Raw genomic sequence first — 11,118 nt, 5'->3', positions numbered from 1 at the left:
AGTCTCGCGACTGCATTTGCATATAGACAAGCGGCCGCTGTATTTTAATAACCCGCCATTGAGAATGTGTTTCCGCGTGCTCATGTATATGTCACTAGGACTTAAACTTTCTGGCAAAGTGAAAAGAAGTGGCCAGTATAATTGATTTTTCAAATGACTAATTATGAGCGGTCCTTTCTCTGATTATCTGCTGCGTTTACTTCGCTTGCTTATTTTTATGATTGTCGCTATCATTGGCGCTTTCATTATCTTTATCTCGGCACTAATGCATGTATTTATTATGAAATTGTATTAGGTGAGTTACTTTAATCAATGACGTGGTTAATAAGAATAATGGCGTTCCTAACAATTTCGTCTAAATTATAATTGACATTTACGTTTTAAAGAATTCATATTCTATTCGCAACTATCATTCTTCTGGAAATATGCCTATGTCGAGTAAGTTTAATTATAATATTCATTATAAAAGTGTACGCTTACAAAATTATCCAAGCTGCAAGTACAAATAATATTAATAGATTGTATTATGCACGTATGTTTATAAGAATCATTCCAAAGCTTTATATATAATTAAAGATTATAAGGTGTTAAATAAATTATACAGTCTGCAAATAATCTCTAAATCTAATTTTGTTTCTCTACAATCACCTCGACATTTTCTTAATTAATAATTTTAAAACTTTTTAATCATAGCGAGAATAAAAGTAATTTAAAACATTTGGCGCAGCAAGAGCTACATTTTTCTTAAGGTATTTGCACTTATATCCGAGTAAGTTTATTATAAGACCTTTTCTACGTATCTATGCTAGTACTTTCACTGACTTTTAATACGCACTTTAAAATACCTCTAGCGAAAATTCAGGAATGTACTCCAAGATGCAACATATCTGCATTTCCAACACTAAGGTCAAATAATAATAATACGAAAAAGCAAGTGTCAAGTAAATAGTAGTATATTTAGTAAACTAGTAGCATAAAATATTGTAATAATAATTATAATTAATTATGGAAAATGAATTAAGAATTAAGCTCGAAAACTTATTATTAAAAATTATTTATAAGCACCAATAATTTAAATCTATTTATTTACGTATTGTCCTTTTCCCTTTTCATATGAAAGATTTTGTTCTCTAATCGTAAATTTAATCGGATACATCGGTTAGTCGTTTATTTGCCGCATTTTCTGAAAATGAATAAATATTGTTGATATTATAATTATTTACTCGAGTGAAAATTAAATTATCAAAATGAAGAAAAAAATTTTTTGAAATAACATATTAACTCTGAATTTTGGTTTCAAAGAAATTTAAGCACATGGAGTGGTGATTCTTTTATTTTTAAGAGCCAGTGAAAAAAATTTCACGAAACTGTGGCGAAGATTTACGTCTCCGGTCAATTAAAAAAAATAGCACTACTGATTTATAAATGATTTTTGCAGCTTTCTTTCTTTATTAATATTATTATTAATATTGTTATTATTGTTTTATTTATTTTGTTTTTTTTTGTTTTTTTTTTTGATTTTTCTTCATTGTCAAATATATTATTGTTGATATCTATAGCGTTTATGTCGCCATAAACGTAATATCTTCACGACGCTCTATTTATTTGTGAAGCCCATGTGAAATTTTTATATTCACATGTTATTGAGATGTCACAAATTGAGACGCATGTAAATATAAAAATAGACGGTATCTAAATAATAAGCAGCCGTTTATCGAATTTGTGCAAACTGCTATCTGCCATGCGCATTGTTTGGCATTTAATGGGAATTTACTGGGTTGATTTATTTTTCCGTCATTCGGTTCAACTTTTATTTAAGTTCCCTTCATTCAAACGATTTTAATCAAATATATATATATATATATATATATATATATATATAAGATGAATGTATAAGCTCAAGATTATGTAAGACAGCGTGACTTTTATTTTTATATTTAAAGTCTTATTTAATTTGTATATTTACACTGTGGGCCTAGAAACAAATGGCTTTTAATTGACAAGAAATAATGAAAAACTTTGGAAAATTTTGAAATAAGAAGAAGAAGAATAATATTCAATAACGAGTAATTTGGATTATGAAAAAATACAAACTTTAAAAGGAAACGAGAAAATACTTTATCATTTGCTTATTCATCGAAAAAGTCTTGTAACGGCTATTTTTATGTCGACCTTATCATTACCAAGTGATAATAACGCGTAAGAAGAAAAATTACTCGTTAGAATATCCGATGAAAATCGTGAAACAACTCGTTAAATAAATAGATGCGATTCATTTTTCTAAACAAAAAAAAAAAAAAAAAAAGAAAAAAAGAAAGAAAAAAAAGTCCGGAGGTAGAGCACTCGGCAAGCACTCAACCCAAACTAGAATTCAGTCTTACACACAGGCATACGTATATACGTTTACTCCCTTAAGCATTATTTGTAACATGCATAGTACAGTTAGAGGAGTAGACGTAGAAAGTTCGTAATTAAGGGAGCGAATGATGGTAAATTTCAAAATAACGCTTAATAAATAACAAATGTAAATGGGCAGTGAGTAGAAACTAAAGAGTTAAAATTGATCGATAGGTGGGCACATACAGTTCGAAGGTTAAAAAAAGTACGTCACGATAACAATACTCTGCTAAAGTGCTACATCGCCATGGAAATAAGAAGAAAAAGTGCGAGCTACAGCTAAAACAAGGTTTTACATGATGAATGGCCGAGTTTGATTAGTATCAACAAAGCCGACAATTGCATTGTCAAAGCCATTGCATGTGGTCACAAAGCACGATGTTCGTTCGCTCAGTTTCATAGTTGCAAACTAGTCGAGAGAGTTGCCGCTCTGACCTCTTATACTTGCGCCATAATCATCAATATTGTAGTTACTGTTTCGAGTAATAGATACGCGAGAGTTGCACTTGTATTTTAAAATTATTTTCTTTCCAAAAACCAAGTATTTGTGATGAAGCTTTCCCAAGAAACTTCCCGCTATTTATTCTGTATAAATTCCGACGTTTGACCCTTCCTCAAGCTTAAGGACTAAATTGGTCCACATAGTTCTAAAGTATTTCTTACTTGTAAAGTTTTCTACTTCTCTTATCTTTTCAAAAAAAAATTTTTTTTTTCTTCTCTCTTTTGTTATTACGTAAATCGTTATTACGCTATCTTTCCATTGAAGTTCCTGAGTAACTTATACAATTGACAATGATTTTCTCATAACAATCGACATTGATTGAATGCCAGTTAATTATAGATACGAATATATACTGAGATAAATTTTAAAATGTCCGTTCGAATATTAAGTTTGACAAGCTTTAATTTATCCGTACAAGACGAAGAAGCGCGAAACATCTTGCCCGGCACATTTTGGTTTATAAAATTTTTCTCATCATTTATAATTTCATTTTAAAAACTCGGCTGATTTATTTATTATTGTCAATTACTATAACATCTCATTAACACTCAAAATTTTCTGATAACTTTATAAAATCTCTATAAAATTAAAAATCATATAATAAATAAGTCGTTAGTTTCACTCGAGTCTCCAACCCTCTACTCGAGTCCCGACCATCTAAGAAACCAAATTAATTTCAATCAATTCAGTTTTCACACGCACATGCAATTCACGGGACTTCGTGGCAACGTCACACATCCGGCATGCTTATTATTACCTGAATTATAAGTCATTTGCTTTAAAGTAACGTTAATTGCTTTACCACCTCTTGCACGCACAGCCCTTTACCTGACTCCCGACACCTCGCAAATTTCATTCGAATGTAAAGCCCCGATTCCGGTGCTCCAAGGATCTTCGAGCATTCAAAGTTGACTGACGAAGCGCAGTCAATCCGATATTATCGGAGTAAACAAGTGGCGGTTAGATAACGAATAGGGTAATTAAACAACGCACAGAGATGAAGCAACAGTCGGGGCGCATGCGTCGTGCGATAAATCATGCGAGCGAACTTGGCGGTCTCTCCTGCCTACGGGACGCGTTCCTTCGTCACGCGCGCGCACGCGCGCACACACACACACACAGAGAGAAAGATGAAAGATATACAAAGATATACTAGAGCTGGTGTCGTCGATATAAAATCTTTGCTGGTCATTGAATGAAGAATGACTGAAAGAATGGGATTTCGAGGGCGTGGAGATCGATGGTCAATCGCGTTCGTTACGCGATGGTGTGCGCCGGCTTGGATAACGTTGTGCTGAAATTTCAGTGACGGGCATTTTGATAAGAAGTCGTATTATATTCTGCGCTGATTATAAATCGAAAGCGTTTGCTTGCTGCCACGGGCTTTTTCTGCAACGTAAGATGCTTACGAATTAAAATTTGATTCCCCTATGCATCGATAAAAATGTGCAGGTTGAAATAGGATATCGCAGACGCAGACGCAGACGCAGACGCAGACGCAGTTGATTCTATGCGTAGTTACTTTAGAGAATATATTTTCGTACAAATGTAGCATTGTATGTATTTAATGCTAATTGTATTTCAAATTAAAACTATTAAATTATATTTCTCCATTTAAATTTATCGTAATTTACTGTATTTGTGAGGTATCGAAAAAAATGTGGCGACGAATTACATTGTGTGATAAATTAATGAAATATCGCGTAGTTTGATCATAAAATCTAAATCCGTTAATTTTACATTTGATTTTATATCAATATACTTTTATCGATAGTTTTACCAACAAACAGTAATAAAGTCTACTCGGTGTAAACACTAATGAACATTAATAAACACAATGTTTTCATTTGAGATTTATATGTTATGCATTACATTAAGAAAATGGTCAAAATGTTATTATTAGTGGATATAAAATACACGTATTTGCCAACCAAATTTTTTATTTTTAGATTAATAATGATTCTAGTAGGATATTTTTCGCATCCTATTTAAATTACGTTAATAAATTGTTTAATTTAATATAACGACGATTTATTTATATTAAGAAAGTTCGTCAACTGGCTATTACTAAATAATCCAAATTCTAATTTCCTTTTTATTAATGATTGTTTATGAAGTTTTGAGATAGAATGACGAATTTTGTTTGCGATAATATTGATATTTCAAATGTCTCTTTAACTCGGTATATGATTATATATATATATATATATGTGTGTGTGTGTGTGTGTGTGTGCGTGCGTGCGTGCGTGCGTGTGTATGTGTGTGTATATATATATATATATATATATATATATGTATTAAGGGGTCGATTAAAAATTCTTGTTCTAATTCTGTTTTAAATTTTTGTCACATTGTGATGTGTCGCCGTCGCGTTATTTGCAGACACTTCCGTCATTGACATAAGTAATCAAGCAATATTTATGTAAATCTTATAAAGCTTCTGATATCACTTATCGAACCCATCATATTTATTCATTTATATTTATCGATTTAAAGCCACCTCCATTCTTCAACCTCTCGGCCTATTGAGTAAACTTTGCACAACTTACGTAAACGAGGTCTAATTAGCAATTTCTCAAACAGGGGCATTAGCGTTAAGTATTGCTGATTTATTTTCAATTGTAATTAAAGACAGTCGACGCGTGAAACTAAAGGTAGCAAAAACCACATACACGTCCGTCGCTGGTGAATGAACTCTCGGGGGCCCGACTTATGTATCACTCTTTCGCCATGGCACTCGATCACTTTCGCAAACGCTTTTGTATTCCAGTTAACTCACTTGGCAGCGTTTGTGCCGGCTGAGGCGCTTAGGACTTGGTGGCGCTCCATCGTAATTCAGTCATCTGCGCAGAAATTTATTTTTCATCGCTTGTGCTTTTGTTCCTTCGCCGTTAGATGATACGTGAAATTTGAATGGTGCCAAGCTCTCTTTCAATTGCTAGCTTCATCTTCCTTATGGAGTGCTGACATTCCGTTATCCAAAAATTCTTTATGTGAAAAGATACAGAGTGCAAATATGCAAGACATGAGAAAGAATTGAATTCCATGCTTTCTCACTATTTTTAAATTCAAATTTGTCACTCCACGCTTATTTTTATATTCTTATTTTCTTGGGTTGTAATAACATCTTCTTACTACCGTATACCATTTATACGTCCGTTATTGCTTTTCAGCAAATTTTTTCACGTTTATTCTACCTTTCCGTACGATAGCATCACTCGCTATTTCGTCTATTACTTTTATTCCATTTTCATGTAATATTATTATTAATAGCTTGTAATTAGCCTATAACTATCTTCGTAAAATGTTATGTTTTTTCCCTTCAAACCTTATGATTGGAATAATTAACATTATAAATAAAACTGAAAGTTTTTAATCACGTTGCAAAAATCAACCGTATTGCTTAATCATTATATTACATTTTAATCAAAGGTATAATATTATATGCAATGTGTTTAAGCTACATGAACAGCAATTATGCTAATAGTATTCAATTATTTGTCATTTTCTATATATTTTGTCTTTATTTTTATAATTTCATTGAAACAAATTTAATTTACTAAAAGAGTTCAATAATAAATAATATTATTAATATAATCTATGAGTTCGTATAAGTATAAGTAATGTAGATTATATGTTAACACAAAATTACACATATATGTTTTTTTTTGTTTTTTCTTTTTTTTGTCAAACACCCAAATGAATTATCCGATATTTACAAAGAGTGAAATTTAAATTATCATTTTATTGTTAAAAATATCAAATATCCATAATTATATAAATACATTGGCTTTGTTGTAGTCTCCCATTGTAGGAAATAACGCAGAGTTTATTAAATAATAACGATAAATCTTTTCTAAATATTATTAATTCATAAAAATAGTATAATGCATCTTATTGTTTAAAAACTAAAATTCACAAACAAGTGATATTCATATAAATCAAATAAGCCAATTTTATATCTATTAATTGAAATATAATTGAGCGAATTTGGATATATTCATATAATTTTTATTATTTTCTCTTTATTATTACTATATATTTTTTATTATTTTTTTTCTTTTTATGAATTTACATGGAGAAACACAAAACTAAGGAAAATTAAAGTTAAGGATGAAGTAAAACAATTTTATGTATGAACTTTCACGAATGTGTAATTAATATGTAAATGTTATATTTATTATCTGGAATTTCGAGAAAATTCAAAAATCAACGGTATACTGTATTAAAAATTTTTTTTTTTTTTTTTTAATTAAATTAATTGATCGATTATTTACTCGTCATAAATAACGTACACGAAATTTTGTAAATACCTAATAGTTATTAATTATTTTACATTTACTATACATTTTCTGCCTTTGATTGTCTGATGGTATAATTATAAAAAGGTTACGTTAATAAAATGTAATTATAGTATTATTTTAATAAGTATATATATAATTCAATTCGTGATTAATTATTAAATTTATAAACAAGCCACTATTATATCATTTCCATATGTTTCCGTACAAAAATTCTTTTTCAAAGGTTTACTAAAAGGTTCAAGTTTAAATTAAAATCAAAATTTTTTATTCTAACTGATTTTATAAATGATTTTGAACATTATAAAAGTATCAAATTATTAATAAAGAAAAAAAATTAAATGAATAAATAAAGCGAATAAGCTATTTGTTAGTATAAATCTTGAACTCTATTGCATGGAATATAGAAATAAATTTTCATATTTGTTACCAATGACTTTTTTTTCTTTTATAAAAAGCAGATAGTGTTATTCTTAAAGAATGTATCGTGAATTAGTTGATAACCACGTGTATTCCATCTAAAGTTTTCAAATCGTGTGTTACCCGTTTCGTGTATCTTTTTTATTTCAAAACATTATTTGAGTATTAGTAAAATTTTAACAAAATTTTCTTTGATTATATACGAGATAGAGAGAGATAGAGAGAGAGAGAGAGAGAAATAGAGAGAGAGAGAAAGAGTGCTCCGCAGATCAAATTCTTTATAAATTAAATCTGATTTTATAATTTTTTGAAAAGTGCATAACAGTGCAATAGAAACAAATTTTACGATACAAATAAATGTTTGCAATAATAAGCATCTGCAAAAATATCGGTGTTTGTAAAAGACGGGTACACTTAATTAATGATTATCATTTAGATAATTCTGAAACGACACCGAGAGAATACATCTAAAATCTAAAATCTTCCGATATACTCGTGATACTTGAAAAATATTTTTCCCCCTTCTATTTTTAATCCTCCATTAGCGAAGTGGTTTATAGCCATTTTGGCTTTGTAAATCCCAAGTGTTATTTATTACTGCTTTTATTAAGCGCTTTGAGTAAGCAGCGAATCGATGAGGAAGATAGCAAGTCAAAAGGCGCACGAATGTCCACGTATCTAAGTGAGCAGCAATAATAAAGTCAAAAGCCCCTTGACACGCTGAAAAAGAACTACGGACTTTCCAGTCGCGATCCGTGAAATTTCCCTCGCGTGCACTAGTGCATTTCACTACGACTCGCGCAACTCGCGCAACTCGCGCACCTCGCCCAGCCCGAGGTCCACGCCGCACGTAAAAGGAGCCCGAGCCAAGAGCCGAAACACTCTCGACGTTCTCTCCGTGGCTCGCACCTCACCTCCAGTCACACGTAGCACTTCACATCCTCGACGCGCAGCAGCCGCTGCTCCAAGCTGGTCGGCATTACTGCCACGGCCTCCGTCCGCGAGGGACTACCCGCGGCTCCCGAGATTACGCCTTCCGCGTCTCTCCCTCCCCTCAGCCACGGATGCGAGCTCAGTCCTATCTTACCGATCTAAAATTACCCCAGAAACGCTGGACGCGCGCTTCTCCCCGCCCGGGTGATCGACTCGACTAATGGCGTCACCAGGAGACAACTTGTCTCCTTTGGACGTGTGGCTGGTTGGCGATTGACGCGGCGGTAATATTAATATACGCCTCTGCCTTATGGAGTTGGCGATTTTTCACGGCCCATCGGCGGCCCCACCTCCTCTCTATTTTCGGGCGTGAGCTTTACGCATGGATTACCGTAGCTCGCCCTCGGGGACACTGCGGCCGATGAAAACGGCGCATATTTCGATGAGATTTTCGGATGATTCGTTGGCTTGGGACGGGGAAGAGGAAGAAAAAAGAAAGTGGAGCAGCGTGACTGTGAGCGCGGAATACTTTGAACTGGTCTCATGCTGTTCGCCGATCGAGAATACTAAATGAGCTTAAAATATCGGGGCAGACACGTTTATTAATAACTTCATTCTTTCTCGCGGCTTTCTTTATTTTTATATAATCTTATTGCACTGGGAAATAGTCTTTTGTGGCTGGATCTCTTCTTCCGTTATCTCGCTTGCACCGATTTTCACCGACATTTTGCCTCAAACCTTTCTATTATGTTTATTAATAGCATTATATCACGTGCAATCATTTTCATAATAATGCTTGAGACTTATTTTTCATTACCGGAGGCTCTTATTATAAAATTTTTCATTCCAAACGGACACGACATTCGTTTCTTATCTTCTTAAGTACGTTCATGTAAATATTTTGTTTCAACATCGATAATGATAATAATAACGATAATAATAATAATAATAATAATAATAATAATAATAATAATAATAATAATAATAATAATAATAATAATAATAATAATAATAATAATAATAACGACAACAATAATAATAATAATGAATAAGCGGTCGTTGATTTCTTCAATACAATACATTGAGAAACTTTTTTGCTAATAATACTTTATTATTTTTATTCATAACTCGTCGAATCCTTCGTATTGCACTGTATCGTAATTATCGGCGAGCACTAAAATTTATTAAAATTTATCTTTTAACGAATGCATACATTTCAGCAAACGTTAATATAAAGTTGATAAATTAATTAATATTGTATAGGTATGTCTATAGGTTCCCGACTTAAAAGCCAATAATATCATTAACTGTTAGATAAAGTTTTTAACTTACGAGTAAAGTTTGAAAAGCTAAACTATTTATTCATTACTTATTACTTATTAATACATTCTTTTTTTTTTTTCTTTTTTCTTTTATTTCCTAATGACCACTGCGTATTCGTTATATGACGAGGAAATAGGAAAACTGTAATTTAAATCATTCCATTTTCTTTCTTCATCATAATGATAAAATTCATACGTCCCAACTTGTTCCAATGAGTTTGTTACGAACATAAGAGAATTCCATTAATGTCTATCGAGTATTAAAGTACACCGTTGTTTGGTTCAAAATATTAGCTCGTCATTCCGTAAATCATTGGAATACATAAATTTTACATTTTGCCAGTTGCATTTATTTATGTGATACTTGGTGGCACTTAGTTTGATGTGCTTTTTTTCTTTTTTTTTTCTCTTTTTTTTTTTTATTTATTTATTAATTCACAGCATTCGTTTAATAACGCGTGTAAAAAGTTTTAAAATTTTCTGAAAAAATTGCGAATGTAGGGACAATATGGATTAGTAACAGTCAATACAAAAGTTTTTAAAGAACATGAAAGCAGCAAATGAATTTTTGAATGAATAATCGAATATTCGTTTAACCGTGCTTGTAATTAATATTAATCGACTATTTAACCAAATGCAAAATTCTTGCCTTGATATAAATAAGTGCCGCTTGAATTTAATCTATTCGATAAATTGACTCAATGAAATACAATTTGCTAATTAACAGAGAATTTCATAAGCTTTTAATAGTATGTCAACGCTAACTAAGATAAAGGCGCAATTCACTTTAATCTGTTTTGCAATATAAAATCACGAAGCTATTAGGTCATGTTAGCTTGAGGAATAGTTTTATTATTATGGGCGAGCCATTTAAAATTTCCTTAAAAATTGCCAATTTTTATGGAAAAAGTCCAATGAAAACGATATTCATGAAATTTGATCTTATGCAAAACTTTGCTCAATAATCATAAATAAGTCGCAATTTTCATGATTTGTAGCTTATGGCTCAAGCATTAATCCGCCAGCCGCCCTCGTATTATTATTCTAAACAACCGAAGAAAAAAGCGTCATTATTCTTAGATTTCACTCATACGGAATATTTCATCGACTAGTCGCATATCGCGAAATTTTATCGAAAACCGATCTACTAGTACGAGTAGTAGCCAATCACAGCGCTGGCCTTACGTATATCTGCCCGCCGACTCCCCCCCCCCCCCCCCCCAACCACTCTTTTTCTCCGTCT

At 31.9% G+C, this 11,118-nt stretch overlaps 1 long non-coding RNA gene across 1 annotated transcript in view; it reads right to left on the bottom strand.

Annotated features, from left to right (window-relative positions):
- Positions 1-5,971, bottom strand: part of LOC105359565 (uncharacterized) — a 16,859-nt gene extending 10,888 nt beyond the window's left edge. The window contains exon 1 of the long non-coding RNA XR_912770.1: positions 5,679-5,971. This is a non-coding gene — a long non-coding RNA (uncharacterized LOC105359565). The remainder of the gene's footprint in view (positions 1-5,678) is intronic.
- Between the last annotated feature and the right edge of the window lie 5,147 nt (positions 5,972-11,118).

The sequence above is a fragment of the Ceratosolen solmsi genome, unplaced genomic scaffold (assembly GCF_000503995.2).
Source record: "Ceratosolen solmsi marchali unplaced genomic scaffold, CerSol_1.0 scaffold29, whole genome shotgun sequence".
In the NCBI taxonomy this organism is placed as follows: Eukaryota; Metazoa; Arthropoda; class Insecta; order Hymenoptera; family Agaonidae; genus Ceratosolen; species Ceratosolen solmsi.
The sequence above is the reverse complement of the archived record's forward strand: the minus strand, read 5'-3'. Positions and strand labels throughout refer to the sequence as shown.